General features: G+C 30.9%; 1 protein-coding gene and 1 non-coding gene across 3 annotated transcripts in view; one reads left to right on the top strand and one right to left on the bottom strand.

Moving 5' to 3' along the window:
• LOC147064037 (uncharacterized) overlaps positions 1-16,961 on the top strand; it is a 35,130-nt gene that overhangs the window by 940 nt on the left and 17,229 nt on the right. The window lies entirely within an intron of this gene.
• Positions 13,865-13,935, bottom strand: TRNAG-GCC (transfer RNA glycine (anticodon GCC)). The gene has a single exon. It is a non-coding gene; the product is annotated as a tRNA-Gly (tRNA).

Genomic DNA, 16,961 nt, shown 5'->3' with positions numbered 1-16,961 from the left:
TTATTGGATAAAAATTAAAAGGTTAATAACTTAATACTAGCAGGGTTTAAGCGTGATATTCTAAACACGACAGTATACACACAATTAATAAGATTTTAATATAGTACATACTTACATTTTATTTATTTATATATTATATACCTATCACTAGGTACTTAAATATTACTTAAAAATGTTTAATATAAATAAATATGTGGAGTAATTAAAATTAGAAAGAAATTAAAGAAATGTCAAAGATAATAATTTATAAAATACGATTAAATTTCATATCCTGTTTTACATAATTATTTATCCATAAAGTGTTGTTCGACACTCGACCTAACATGTGACCTGAAAATTAAATTGTTTTAAAGCGCAGTGATTGTCGAAGTTGGCATAAAAATGCTGCTTAGAATAATATTACTTAGTCCATCTTGAATTATTATAAAAAAGTCTACATTAAATTGTTATTAGAATAATAATATATTAAATGCATGCAATATCGCTGAAACAGATTATCACTGTAATATATTATTGTGTAATAATATATTTCCCCATTTTTTATCATTATTTTTTTATTCTGTATTATTTATATTATATTTAAAGCTCTGTCATATTATAAAAAAGATTGAGTGCTTATAACTAAATAAGGTTTTTACAGAATTCAAACGAACAATAACCAGAAGTAATTCCCTTTGGCCAGACTAAAAAATATTGTTTAATAAAAATTATCGTATTAAAGAATAAATAATACTCTTTTGGACTATCAAGGTGTTCTATTATATTCTTTGAATTGAGTTATCTTCACTAGAAAATATGTTATTAAATACGCTGATAGATGTGTGGTTAGGCTAAATATTCCTACAAAACAACACTGAAGTTTTATTAAAAGTAACAAGAACCAAAACTTATTTGACTATCCACTGGAACCAAACCAGAAACGAAACCTTTAAAAAAATAATGTTCGTTCTAATAGTTTTATCAAGTCCGTCGCATCTTTTGATGCCGCTTTTTTAAAGTAGACTTATTATTGTATTCTTGCTCTAAAATTTATTTGTTTCTTAAATCTACATTCCGTATATTGAACTGAAGAAAATAAGAAAAAAATATAACTAAAAATATAAAAATATTACCTATAAGTATAGATAATAATTTATATTTTATTTATTCACACGAAGTGAACATTTAAGACATTCACAACATAACATGAGTAATACAAAAAAAATAGGTACATGTCCTACATACATATAAATAAAACAATATTTTACATAAAATCAGGTTAGGTACGTAGTACCTAAGAAAAATAAATATAGGCTAATAAAAAAAATAAAAGAAAGTAGGTACAAAAACACAGTATACCTTAAGAATTTGTAAAACAACGTTAAACGAAACTCGTACTCACGCAAGTGGAATATAATAGCAATACCTGCCCTAAACTATTTCGTTAATCATAGCTATTACCTTCACAACTGGCATTATCAATGACACGTGAGCTCTGCACCTTGGGAGAACAAACACGTTTAACGATGCTCTTGATTTTTAAGAAGTTGATAATTGTAGTAATAATGATATACAAGAGGAAGAAACTGAAATTCAGTTAGTCGAAAGCCAAACAAAGACCTGATCGTCTTCGTATAAGATGGGCGGATAGTTTCGAGTTGGATTGAAAGACTTTGGGCATATAACACAGGAGTGGGAGGGTTTTAGGTATATCTGGATGGAGGCAAATATGTATGAGACCAAGACCCAAAATAAATGTGTAGCGCCAGGAAAAAGAATAATATGAAGTATTGACAAGATATTCTCAATACTACTACAAAAAATTATATAACAGTCATTTTGCGGTTTAATTATTATTTTATGTTTTCTTCAAAATTTAAACAGATTTCGTTAAATAGATAAAAAAATCTGTAAATAAATAAACAGTGGTCGGTGTTTGCGTTTAAGCTTTTCAGTGGGTAGACTAACTAGCATGAATGAAAAGCTTCTTATATAAATACTCATTTAGCGGTTTAGGTTTTACGAATCTAAAGATGAAAATAGCACATCGACACTTTGAGCACACAGATCTAATTAAGATTGGAGTGTAAAGCACAAATAAAAAAATTTTATATGTGTCTTTTATCGTAATATAATTACAATATACCTGTCAAAAGTGATGCCATGTTTTTGTAGGCATAATATTATATACTTACTTACTTAAATTTAAAAAAAATCAAACTGATTTTATCGAAAACTAGAATATTTAAAATCTTATATTTGTATTATTCCTTGAGTTTTTTTATTATACAGAAATTGATAATAAAAAAAGCTCCCACGAATGTAAATCATTTATTTCGCTTTAATTTATAATTGTTCAAAATAATCCAATCTGTATTGTTGTTATTATAATACACAATATTTATATGTTAACCACTTGCTCAACCTATTAGGTTCATGTACTAGGTTCAAACTAAATTTTCCAGACTACCGCTCAGCCATCGCGGGTAACATTGATTAATTAGACGTCAAAATTTAGCAAAAAAATTTAATTACAAAGATATTGTAAATTTTAAAAAGTGAAGCAATTTTCAAATATTTTTTTAATACTAGTTGATTGGCCCTAAAAATAAAAATACTTACTTATTTAGTTTTCCCACATAGCAATCATAAAATTTGTGAACCATTAATTTATTGTTATGTATTAATATAATAATAGCCATATATTATATTATACCAACTATTTACGATATTTTTATTCTACTAATTCATCCAATTGTCAATTGATATAGATACATCTAAGTAATAAGTAAATAATATAAACGAGCACATTATAAAATATTTCAGTATTTAGTGAAAGACTACATTTTTATTAATAGAAGTTATCCTAGCAAAGAAAAATACAATTCATAAACTATATAACCGTAAACGATCAATTAATATTTGTGAAAGGGAATGAAAAATAATAAAATAATTTACTTTCATAAATAATCACATGATATCAGGGTTCGCCAACATTCATAAATTATCATGCAATATTCGCTGTATATGTGTATTATAAAAGCGTACCCGTAGAATTTAATTATTTAGATTAAATTAATTTGTGTATTTGTTGTACGTTTCCATTTTAGTCATTTTTGTGGCCCATGTTTCGTCTTTCGGCAGCTTCTTATTATATTTTAATATAAATGCCAATAATAATAAATAAACATATTATTATACAAATTAATAGTGCAGACGAGAATTGACAACCCTTTGAAGAGATCGTAAAAGTTTACTGAGAACTTAAAGCGTTTTAGAGCTAACGGTTCTCAGAATAATATATAATGTAACCTCAGCAGTTTTACGATTGCAATTCTGAGAATAACATTATTATTTATGAAAGCCCAATTAAATAATAAAAACTCATGAGAAGATAATGATCAATGCAAGTATAAGAATGCAACAACATGAACATATACCTACATAGATTATTCTAAACTTTCACATTGTTTTAAGATTGGGTTTACTTGTGTCTTTTCTATCTTTCGACATTTTTTTAAATATTTTTCTAATATTACTTTACAGTAGTTGTATAATATTCTATCAATGTATGGAATAGATTTATCAATAGCTACTTAGATTCCGTTCGACTAATGCGCCGGCTAGATGGCAGCAACTTGCCTGCGCGGTATAAAAATACACTATACAAACAACACTTTTACAGCGCTTTTCGGTTTTCACTTACAATTTTCCCGTCCATACATACAAATCAGTTTGCGCAGGTAAGCTTGTGGTAAATCATGAGCGTCTAGCCACTTAAGAAATTGTATAGTATAATGTCTTTCGGTTCAAAATATTATTATTAACTTATAGTTGCCCACCTACTGAAAATAACAATAAATGCGACAGATAATGAATGAGAAAGACAGTAAAAGAAGTACACGACTTTATATAGGTACACATAAAATAACTAAGACTATCATAATATTATAAACATACCACATAAGCGTGAAGTTATATAGTTTTGACAGAAAATATGACGTTGTTGTAGCGACGCCGAACGAGAGAAAACGATGCAAACGACAATTTGTGCGCAGTAGAAGAAATCGCAATCTGCGCAATTTCAATGTTAAGTTGTTGCCTGTTGGAGGATGGTAAACGATTCGTAACTTGGTTTAATGATATATTTACAAAACTTAAGTGAATTTACTAGAAATCGATATAATTTTAAAAATCAATATATAATAAAAATCTCGTATGTTTTAAATAAATAAATTCCAACACGCGACAGACTGGTTATCATGTCAAAAACTAAAAATCTCCACATAACTATTATGTAGGTATGCGCGGGAATCTCTCTTTGTCTCTTTATCCGTATCGTATTGTGAACGCATAATACGTTGTTTGCAATGCCGTAAAAACTGTGATTTTTTTACCACTGGGCAACGCTAGCATTTTTCACAAACTTGTCACATCTCAATTCTAAACCATTCAGTAATAACTAGCTAGTTTGCCCACACTGTGCCTAATTTAAATACGGAAAAACAATAATTGCGCATTAATTATTGTCGTCAGTATTCGCAATTAATTTGTTTATTTACAAATCGAAATAAACGTTAAAAAATCGCTTAGCATCGAGTCTTTGCCCCTTGCGTATAGATTGATGTATGGCGCATGTTATAATAAGCTATAAAATAATATAAGACTATAAAACCTATAACTTGTATAAGTACTCCGTTTTATACAATAATATCATATTGCAAGCGAATCATAATATTATAATGTAATAACTATTATTTATCTAACGATGTTATTATACCAATATTGTTTGCTACCAATAAAAATATTATACATATATAATTTATTATTATCGTAATATAATTCCAATAAAATTTGCAATCAAACTCAGTCTTATTTCTGTGAAAATATAGTAAAAGAATAAAAGTTATTCACAACTTTAAAACGCATGTACTATTTACATATTACCTATCGTGAATAAAATAGTAGGTGTATATGTAAAATAAAAGAATTCATCTCCGAGCACAAGTTTTTCATAGACAATTAACCTGGCGACGTGTATTAATCGTGTCGTCGGAAAATTAGTCACATTTTTGTAGTGAAAAAAAAATTCTGTCGGGGTAATGTTTCAACCGGCCAAATATGCACCCATTCTATAATAGTTTGTTAGATTTTCGTGTGATTTTGTATTTGTTTTAGAAATACTTAAATATACACACGGCGTAAGATATTTTAACTAAGATACGAGTAGGTTTTATATTATGAAATGATATTTATCGGGAATGGGACGACTGGGCGCCAGGACAATTGGACGCCGCACTGCCGTAGACACGAATACAGAACGTAGATGAGGAATTTTAATCAGTTTCTATCTACTACTTAGTGGTTTTAATTCATTTTACTCTTAACATGATGTTTTTTTTTATTTCGGATTGAGAACTATTGTGCCTAATGCTTTATATAAAATAAAAAACTCTTTTTTCGTTGGAACTTAAACATATGCACGATTAAATCATTATTTACGTGTGCATATTTAAATTCTCGCCAACTATTAAATCATAATATAATAATTTAAATATAAATAATAACATTAAATATATTTTTTTAAAGTACCTAACGTATATTTAATTTCGAATTGCGTGGCGTCCAGTTGTCCCGGCGCCAAATCGTCCTAGACCCTATGTATCTATGTCAGTATATATCTTCGGTGTTTATTCTATAAAGTAGTGTCCTGACTCGACTTGACAACATTATAGAATGGCAATATGGCTACTCAGTAAATCTTGCATAAAAACAATAAAAAAAAACGTTTTCACTGATTGAACATAATTTTATTGGCAACAGAATAAGACGCAAATTTAACTCAAGAACCCATTTTTAAAAATCATTTTCTTTCCTAAGCAGTTATATAATGCATATTATTATTATATTATTTTAATGAGATTAACCATTCTTCCGACCTACGGAATCCATGCACCGGATCAAGCACAAACTGAACAACTACCAGATAAATAATTTATTTGTATTTTTATAAATACAAGCATGTATGTATTTTATTAGGTTAGCACCTTTTCTCTATGCATTTTTTTTCTTTTAAACGTAAATATTAATATCAAGGTAAGTAGAGTATGCGAATATTATCTTCCACTTTTTATATTATTCACAAAAAATCTTATCGTCGTATTTTGGAGAAAGATCACGAAAACAATTTTAAAATAATAGTCGACGTAAAATAAAATATCTGATAATAAAAAAAATATTTTTTTAATAATTACGAATTAATATATTTGACATAGTAAGGTCATCTGTATTGCCGAAAAACTATTTTCGAATGTTTTTCTTATAAAGAATTTTTTTTATCACATTGTTAGACTTTTTATTTACTAAATAATCAAGTGTAATTAGGTTATCTTAACTACCAAAAAACGTAATTGTAATCAATTAATGTTTCATCATAAACGTCTCATATAAGTACTTATAATATTGTATACTGTCCACAGACATAACTTTTGTTTTATTTTTATCGTGAAGTGAGGTAAAATAATATTATGTATTACTTAGTAAAATTCCTATCTTACTTATATAATACGAGGGTGGGTCAATAAGTCCTTAGAAAAGCCGACAAGTGGCGCGACTAGTACTGTAAGCGGTTTGTTTTCATGCAGCGGCACTACCGATTCAGTATGCTGCGAAGTTTCAATCAGATTGGTCGGGTTGTTGTGTGTTTTTCGTACATTTAAAAAAAAAATTTGCTTGTGGAAAATGGAAAAATGGAAAATGGAGAAAATTGAGCTTAGAGCTGTTATTAAACATTTTAATATAAAAGGGTTAACAGCAAAGGAAATAAAAAATGAGTTGGATTTAGTTCACGGCATATCTGCTCCTTCACTTGCAACTATTTATAACTGGTTAAATGAATTTAAACGTGGTCGTACATCAACAAAGGATGAACCACGCTCAGGACGTCCTGTAGAGGTGACTACACCAGATATGATCAATAAAATCCACGATATGGTGTTAAGTGACCGAAGATTAAAGTTGAGTGAGATAATTGAGGTTACAGGGATCTCAAAAGGTAGCGTCATTTCTATTTTACATGACAAATTGGGCATGAAAAATATTTCTGCAAGATGGGTGCCGCGTTTGCTCACAGTCGACAATAAACGCAATAGGGTGGTGGCCTCTAAAGCCCTGTTGTCGCTCATGCAACGCAATCCGGATGAATTTTTTCGTCGCTTTGTGACTGTAGATGAAACATGGATACACCACTATACTCCCGAGACGAAAGAACAGTCAAAGCAGTGGATTGCGAAGACAAACCATGTCCAAAGAAGGCGAAAACCGTAAAATCAGCTGGTAAGGTTATGGCTACTGTATTTTGGGATGCACGTGAAATTATTTTCGTTGACTATTTGGAAAAAGGAAAAACAATAACAGGGGATTATTATGCATCTTTATTGGACCAGCTAAAAAACGAAATTGAAGAAAAATGGCCTCATTTAAACAGGAAAAAAATCCTCTTTCATCAGAACAATGCCCGTGTTCACACATGTTTACGATCAATGGCTAAAATTGAAGAATTGAAGTTCGAATTGGTCGACCACCCACCGTATTCGCCAGATTTAGCCCCCAGTGACTTTTTCCTTTTCCCAAACTTAAAAAAATGGCTAAGTGGACAAGGTTTTTTTGCAAATGAAGAAGTCATCGATCGGACAAATGCTTATTTTGAGGACCTTCCGAAAACTTATTTTTCTGACGGTTTAAAAAAAATTGAGAAACGTCTAACCAAGTGTATTGAGCTCCAAGGAGATTATGTTGAGAAATAAAAAAAAAATACAAAAATAAAAACTGTTTTAATGCTTTTTTCTAAGGAATTATTGACCCACCCTCGTATCATTAGCAAACAGATTAATACATTATTTTTATGGTCATTAATTTATGATTTAGAATTTAGATAATATTATATAACTACACAATATTATTACGCAAATGGCAGAAGGTAATAATATGTAATTAAATTATTATTTACAATTTTGTATCCACACTTGACATTGTGACCCATTTTACATAATTGTTTTTACAAATAAAACTTCTCTGTGAATCTTTCAATGTCAAGGATAAATTTTATTTTATACTTTACAAATATTTATTTCTATCTTGAATTCACATCTTACAAATCCCTTATTCCGTGCATAAAATTTACCTATTAAGCTATAGATACATATAATTAATTTCTAACAACCATTAAACTGGGTGTTATTTTTAATTACATGAATATTAGTAACACTAACTTCGATTTCCCATATATCTAATTGATATTTTTTTAGGTAACATTAAATACTTGTTTAATTGTTTAGTTATTCAATACCGAGATATACTTAAATTTTAATAATATAGTATTATTACAAAAAAATACATAACTTATAATAGTCAAGCTTTAGAAACGCATTTTGTAATGTAGAAAAAATCTTAGACCGACCGGATTGACGGGCTAGAACCTTATCCATTGCGATACTGATTAAATACACAAGTATAGCTGTATTTACATATTACGAGAAGTGTATACCAAAAAGTAATAATGCTCCTTGACAACCCTGACTATAACTGTCCAATGCTCCAAAATACACTAGACGTTCATTGTGGTCGCTGAATGCAGTGGTAGATCTATTTTTAGCAAAATATTAACTGAGAACATGGCCATTCATCAGACAGATGAACAATAATATAATATATCAATGACATACACCTCACGCCCCAATGACCCAAGGCGGGAGAGGTGTCAGAGTGCCAATCGTTGAATCCGTGAGTGCGAGCTCGAATCCAGAATCTGACAAAAATGAGAAATTATATTTTCAATCCGTGTCTGATCTAGAACAAGGATAACTTGCGCAAAAGGCCGACAAATATTCCCCATAAAGTTTGTTAACTCATACATCGCTGACGACACGGCTGTCGTGTCGGCATTAGATGGCCATTAGATATGATTAGCATGTAATTTAAATGTGGTAATTAAATAATAATTCACTGATCCGCAGTGAATGAGAATTATTAATAAATTAATGTAATCTCCATCAGGGTGTAACAAGGTGTTTTGGCGTCCTGTAGTAACGAAAATTGCACCACTTACGTAATAAACCTACTACCACACTTACTACGAGTACCTACGCATAAAAATAATCTCTGTTCGATTACAATTATTAACAGATTTAAATAAAATAAAGTAAATAACTAATGTGAGTATTTTCAAAATGTATGGCCCCTGAAAGTGAAAAAAAAAATAACACCAAACTCTCACTATCACGTTATTTGATAATGAAAATAAAGCGAATTTTTAACATTGAGTATTTTTAACAATTTAATTTTCTAAAGATATAATTATCATAATGATAAGAAGGTTCGTTCTCAGCATAATTTGGTCATTTCAGGGTGAAAAATTTTTTCCACTTTTTATTCTTGCACATTTAATAAAACTCGACTTCTGCGCCCCTACCCAAGCTGCATCCGGGGTGATTGTCCTACTCGTACACACATTGTGTACGCCACTGATCTTCATCCTGCGGAAATCTGTACGTTCCAGTGTGAAGATAAAATGGTATATATTATTATATTTTAAACCATTGGTACATAAAATGACTCATAATTAAACTAAATTTAAATATATACGTACATAATAATATACTTATACGGAAAAAATCTTAAGATTCACAAAACCGACAAAAATGGTACTTATTTATATATTTATATACTTACTTATTATATACAATAATATTTTATACAGTATTTTCCTTGTACTATCTTCGGTTGTTGTTGAATTAAAATTTCGAGGAAAACGTTGCAGGATTTGGTTTTTGGACAGCGGTTTTGTTATCCTCTGTGTTATGACGATTGTATAAATCTAATCAGTGTATGTAAGGTCGTTTGGGTACTTAAATATATACTAATAATCATTAGTCACAAGACAGTGCAATATGGTGTGTTTAGAATACAACCCTTTCCAGTGTATGTCATGGCCCCCACAAGGGGGGGCTAACAGGGCTCTAGCCTGGGGGCCCAGGCTCAGGAGGGCCCCGGCAAGGCGAGTCAACCATATAAGTGAGATAAACATAACCGCATACATAAGGAATAGCTTTTCTTGTTCTTAGTACCTACTTATTAGTTTTTTTATAGTTTATACTTGCACGTGATTGATGAAGCGTTGATATTGTTTTTCAAATTACTTGCATGTTGTTTACCAAAAAATATGTAATATCACAAGTGTGATATCCTTGTTTTTCTCTAATTATATTATTTATTTATAAATACCCAAGATAATTAAATATTTAATCAACTTCTACAAAAGATTTGCAAAAGGTCATTTGTCATGAGAAACCCATGTGATTTATATCGATGTCGTTACATAAAACTCTCAACACAGCAACAAGCACTTAATATCAATCAATAGTAATTACCATAATTTACCTAAATTAGTTCAACTAATATAATGTTAAAGTATACAGCTAAGTACCGTATAGTCTGCCATTTACAAAAAAAAAATATTAAAAAGCCTTATTAATTAAGGACTTTGGACTAAATGAAAAAGTCGTCTTATGAACATTTAGTATTGCAACGCGATTCTACAATGTTTTAGTATTATTGAATTGGCAAGCTGAAAATAGATACCTACAACCTACAGTGGTACATTTATAAATTCAATAATATTATTCTCAAATAATACACCTTGAACAATTATTCAGAAACCTGTCAAAGCAGGAATATAATAATTTTGATAAATAAAACAATGGGAGTAAATAATATTATTGTGTAAGGTTTATGAAAAGTTTCGATTTAATTAAAATCTTTAAAAGTTAAAATTGGTTTTAAATACTTATGATAGGTAATATTATTTGACATCGACTATATCGAACGTCCCACAAACACGTGTTTCTGACATGAGCAATCATCAAACGACAAAATTTCTGAACGAGTTTTCAGTTGAAGGGTCTCTCTAAATAAGTTTACAGGTTTCGTCTACCGTCGTACCTTCAATTCAATTAAACGAGATTTTTAAATTTTCTAATAAAAATAGCAAATAGTTTTCAGCTTTGCATACTTTATATTATCTTAAAAACACTACTAATTAGTAATGTTTTCATATAAATCTATACTAATAAGTAATAATAAAATTGAAGCATCTGTCTGATTCTAATAAGTTTTTTAGATTTTTTGTAACAAATAAAATAATAATATACTCGTAATATAAAATATAGGAATACACGCGCATTGAAGACGACTAAGCTTGTATTTGCAAAAGACAAAAATACATCTACGATAGGATACAGAAGCTTGCGAATGAAAGCCACAAAGTATGTTTAAAGATAAATGACTCGATGACAAAATTAATGATAAATTGGTTTGCTGACCCAAGTGCGACCCTTATCAATGAACAACAATCAATGTCTATTGACGGCAGGCTCGCACACAGAAAAGTGGTTTGGGTGGAGGGTCCATTTTGAAAAAATATTCATAATATTTTTCTATTGATTTTTAAGGCGGCCGGAGGGGTGGGGTTAAGAAAATCTAGCAGGTACTTCCACATTTAATCCGCTTACTAAATTATAACTTCTCGTCGCTTCAACCACACTTTCAAAATACATTCTCCATACACAGACACTCCACATACACAAGGCTGCTAGCAGCGGCTATCGGCAGGTATCGAGGGTAGTTTATCATATTTTTGTAATGAGACTGTTAATTGTTGCAATAAGCTAACCGTCTGAACTGTCAAAAAGTGCTATGTTTTAACCAGCACCTCTCTTGGCTGTGTTAACTTTTAGAGCAATATAGACAGTTTTGACAGTTTAGACGGCTTATTGTAACAATTATAATATTTCAATACATTAATATGATAAACTACTCTCGTTAGCCGCCGATAGCAGCCTTGTGTATAGAATAGATGTGTAGGTATAACGAAGAGTGTCCACCTAAGAGTTATTTCCATCTATCGCATCCATACGTGGTTATCGAATGCGTTAGCATCCATTTGTGTCGTTTTTGTCTTTCTAATATTAAAACAAACATTGAATGTCCCAGATAGTTGCACCGATCTACGAGTGCCACGGGTCTTCCAGTGACCACAGGATTTGCGTATCGTAGAATACCGAAAGAAGTGGAGCCGTGAAGACTCTTCGACAAGTCATCCAGGTCACGAGCCTCAGTTATGAGGTCCTGATGATAAGAAGTAACATTTCATTTATCTAAATAATTTGTAGTTATTTTTTCCGTTTCTGAGTGCGCGCCTAATTGTCGGAGAGGTATGTATGACGAGGTGGTTGTTTGCAGAACCAAACTGCCACGAAGAGCATTTATGTACTTGGATAACACCTATAAAAATAACCTCCCATTATGCTTCAAATCTAAAATTTTCAACCAATGTGTGCTATCGGTGGTCATGTATGCATTTAGACATCGTATTTTATTATATTATACCACAAAAGAAACCAATGGATAAGGAGTTAAACTAGAGTACGCGATGTAATTAAAGTCGCCATGCTGATGAAATGACAATGCGATGGACATGTCATTCGACGAGTGGACAAACGTTTGACAAATGTAGCCATGCAGTGGTACCAGAAGGCCACCCGGTGGATCGATGGAGTCGCCAACTTCCGCGGTTGTAGTTGGCAGTGAAAAACTAAGGAATGAGAATCGTGGAAGAAGATAGTCCTCGTTAAGAAGATGACATCGGATGACGACGATGATGATAGAATAGATCAATCTTTATAACAATATATAATATATATCTATTTTTTTTAATTTTATTTATTAAAAAAAACAAACAGTTACATATTGATTACAGAAATTTAAAATATAATAATAATAAAAAGTTATTGCAACCAGCAAAGTTTCCATATATACATTATAATATGTTGTTCTGTTTACACGTCGTCGAGTTACCACAGAAAAGTTTTAACTCACGTTGTCACACCGCATGGTTTATAATAGTTATACTGTAAGGCAACCGGTAAAATAATGTATAATATAAATAAATAATTATATCACCATTAACCGGTAATCTTTCTTTCTTTCTATCTTTTAAACTACTATATCAGAAGTTTCAACTATGTTTTACATAAGATTAGTAAATACTTGGAGAAGTTATAGTATATAATAGATATATTTTTAAACCAAAATAGAATCTTACTAACAAGATTGAATAAAGAAATAAATTTTCCCCAGCAACCACTTAATATCAGTATGCATCATTTACTCAGTTCGGGCGGTCCTTTCCCGGTCGGTTTCTTCCACTTGTGGTTTAAAAAGACGCCTTTGAAGACGTTTTGCCCGAATCGAATTAGATAATATTATCTTAAATGTCCCTAATATCCCTGATTTATTTTATATTTAAAGCTTTGGCACACAATACTTGTTGGTGTATGATACAATGACATTGTAAAAATTCGGCGAAATCTTCTTCATTCCTACATAGTGTAACAAAACCATTGTGACAAGCTGTCATAGCTGGTGCTTCATCCGTACCTAGTAATGGAAACCAATAAATATTTATAAACTGAAGAGTTACTTAATTAGTTAGTTACTTAATGTGATAGTGAGTTACTTAATAACTGAGGAGTCTTATTGAAGTTTTTAAAATTGGTTAATAAATCATCACTTCGTGAATTGGCGATCGACCAAAAATCAATTCGCGATCGACCTTATTGACACCCCTGTACTATATGAACCAAATTCAGATTCATTAGAATGAGCACCCATATAAAATATTATAATATATTATTTGAATGGTAATTATATATTTTTTCATTTTCGGATTGAATATTCTACGTACAACGTGAAAGGTGAATATTATGAGGAACATAATAATATAATATATATGAATATTAGTATGATATTACTTTGAATTTGAAAAAATTGCATCGGCCGGGAATCGAACCCGGGCCGCCCGCGTGGCAGGCGAGCATTCTACCACTGAACCACCGATGCTTATACAGTCCTAGAAAATCATGCATAAATAAACACATTTAATAATCAATTTATTCTTAGGTGGTTCAGCTGTTTTTTTTATTGATTCATTATTATATTATTTTGTAGGTAAGCATATTATTTTTTTCTATTGCATTTTTTTGGTGAGTGGCTATTCGCCTAGCACGCACGAGATTCGAATTTGATTTTTAAAGCGAACTTAATCTGAGAACGGATAGTTATATCGTGAATATTATGTAAGTAAATTATAGATTATAATTTCACACTCTTTTTCAGTCCACCATAATATTATTCTTTATGTGCACGATATAATATTTTCTCAGCGCTCTCCTGAATATAATCACTAATCAGTATAAAATGATAAACTGAAAATTATATTTTTAATACGATATTTGATTTCATACAATAAACAAGCATGAAGTCTCATGACACCAAATCACTAGATGCAAATATGTAAGTGAAGATGAGAGATGTCGGTTTGTAATATTTGTCCCTTTTGAGTAACCTATCGCTTCATTCATATGCCTCCTTATCTTCCAGCACCCCATACGAGGGTAATTACCTCATCTCTTGGAATCGTTTGTGTAAACTGTAGAGCAAACTCTAAAAAAACAAAAAAGAATAACTTAAAACCTACAGTTACAGTTTCAGCACACAATTGAAAAATATCTGTAATTTAAGCAATTAGATGTATTACATAATTTAATATAAGTACTGTGAGCATGGGAAGGCAATACGTTGGTAAGGGGTGGAAAATTATGAGGGGGCAGTAAATTAAGGAAAATATGAAAATATTAAAGATTCCTTAGAAAAGTTTCTTCGCCAGCGACGGTAACGGACGCTCAAAATGTTTGATATACTTACATTTTTTTTATTGTATTGAGGTAACATTTTAAGTCTGTATAATATTTAGGGTAGCATGTTGTAAATATATGTCACTATCTACTATTTTATAGTTTGTAATTTGCCCTTAATATATCGTCACTGTTCTGGCAGAAGACACTAATTTGAAAAAATGACATATTGAGTTAGTTATACCAAAATGTTCTTTATTTCAAACTTTACTGTCTGGAAACCTTCTTATTTTAAAATCATCCTTTTTACGATTACTTAATAAACTCACACGATAGACCATTTCAAACATTTTAACAACTTCAAAGTCAAATTACTCAAAACTAGTAACCTCCAGTTAGTGTGTTCTGCCAGAACAGAGACGATATGTTAATCAGGTTCAAAATTTACAAAATGTGTTGTATATTCCGCTAAAACAGAAAAGGTTGAGAATCAGAGAGGAATATCCCGTGAGGTTAGATTATTTTAATGATCTCTGTAAAAGTGTCAAACCTAGAAATAAATGCATTTTATAAAATCAATTTTACTCTCTGTACAGTTCGATACAGTAGTATGAAAATGAATACCTCTGACTGATACTCTTTTTTTATTTTCCCAAACCAATTCGTTTCAATCAAGTCAACGATGCGACATCGTCTGGCGACAGGTTAGCGTTTATTTATTAGGTACACATGATAATTACAGGACACAAGGAAGACGGTCGCAATGCACTGATAGTATGGACCAGCGTTACTCTGTTTAGTTTATTCGATTGGCAAGAGGCGTCATTTTGTCTCTGCACTTTGACTAGAGACGTATTCACAGATTGAATATCATATCATAATAACATTATCATTGGCACTCATATATAGTGGGTCAACAACTACGTAAATCACTTTAACGGTGCTATAAACATGCGCCATTAGCGTGAAGTTTGATATTTCTTACAGAAAACTAGATAAAGTCGGAGTGGCACCGAGCGAAAGAAAACGATGCAATACGCTCGATGTTAGTGCACTACGGCAATTAATAGCAAACGTAAAAATACTAACATTTCTCTGCACATGCTCAAGGTTAAATTGTTCTACTATAACCAATGTTACCATTATGTCCTTCATAGAAAAATGCTAGAGAGGTTAAGAAAAAAATGTTAGATTTTTACAAAATTAAAAAGAGACTTGCATTTTAAAAAATAATTCATAATTGAAGGGGTTATTGCAAGACAATGATATGCCACAGAAACATAGTTTGGAGATATGAGCAATTTAATGTTCTTGTTCGTTCACTATTGTAACAGGAAAAATTACTATCTTCATTAAAATGTTCGATATATCTCACATCTAATTATTCTATTTGGAGCAGAAGGCGTGGATGACTGACCGATATCAATTTTGACTGGCACGACATATCATAATTATTATTGTAATGTCCATTTTTACAGCAAAATTTGAATTTGTAAGAACTACACATTGATCATAATTATTGAGACATCTGTGTTTTTTTTAAGTGTCTTAAGTAAAGCGTGAGTGTATGTCATGGGAATTGGTTTTATTCAAAATCAATAAATTCATAATTATGTGGCATATCATTGTCTTGCGATAACCCCTTCAATTTTGGACATTATTTTACGAGACCCAATAAATATGCAAAAGGTACAACCACAACAAAAAATGCAGGTATGCAAATGGCGTATATAAAATTTATTTTAAATATGGTGTAATTCTAGTTTCTTCATTGAAATTTTAAAGCTGTTTGCGATAGGTAAATCTCATAAAATGATAGATTTAAACGCCATAATGCTAGATCTGGCTAGAAAAACGTTCACGACGCGGACTATAATCATAAATTATTCTTGTTGGAAAGATAATGCATTCATTAAAATAACACTACATAATGTAGTAGGTACATGATTTAATAATAATCAGAACCGGTTTCAACAGGGTATACTCAATTGGTTAAATGTCTCACTATGTGGGATTATACCACATAGCAGAGCCAAACTGATATGTAGCAATCTTGCTCTTGAATAATATCTTTAAAATTTATCGTCAAATATTCATAAAGCGTCAAGTGTTCTGTCAATGTGTGCTACCGGTATTCATGCATCTTTTTGCACTCTTATCAAATATACAAATAAAAAAGAGTAGTCACCCATGGCCCCCACATCTTGAAGTGGGCCCCCAGGCCAGGGTCTT

Source organism: Rhyacophila brunnea, unplaced genomic scaffold (genome assembly GCF_057557595.1).
Source record: "Rhyacophila brunnea isolate RB1 unplaced genomic scaffold, BYU_Rbru_1.0 scaffold_8, whole genome shotgun sequence".
Lineage (NCBI taxonomy): Eukaryota > Metazoa > Arthropoda > Insecta > Trichoptera > Rhyacophilidae > Rhyacophila > Rhyacophila brunnea.
Note: the sequence above shows the minus strand (reverse complement) of the source record. Positions and strands in the feature narration are given on the sequence as shown.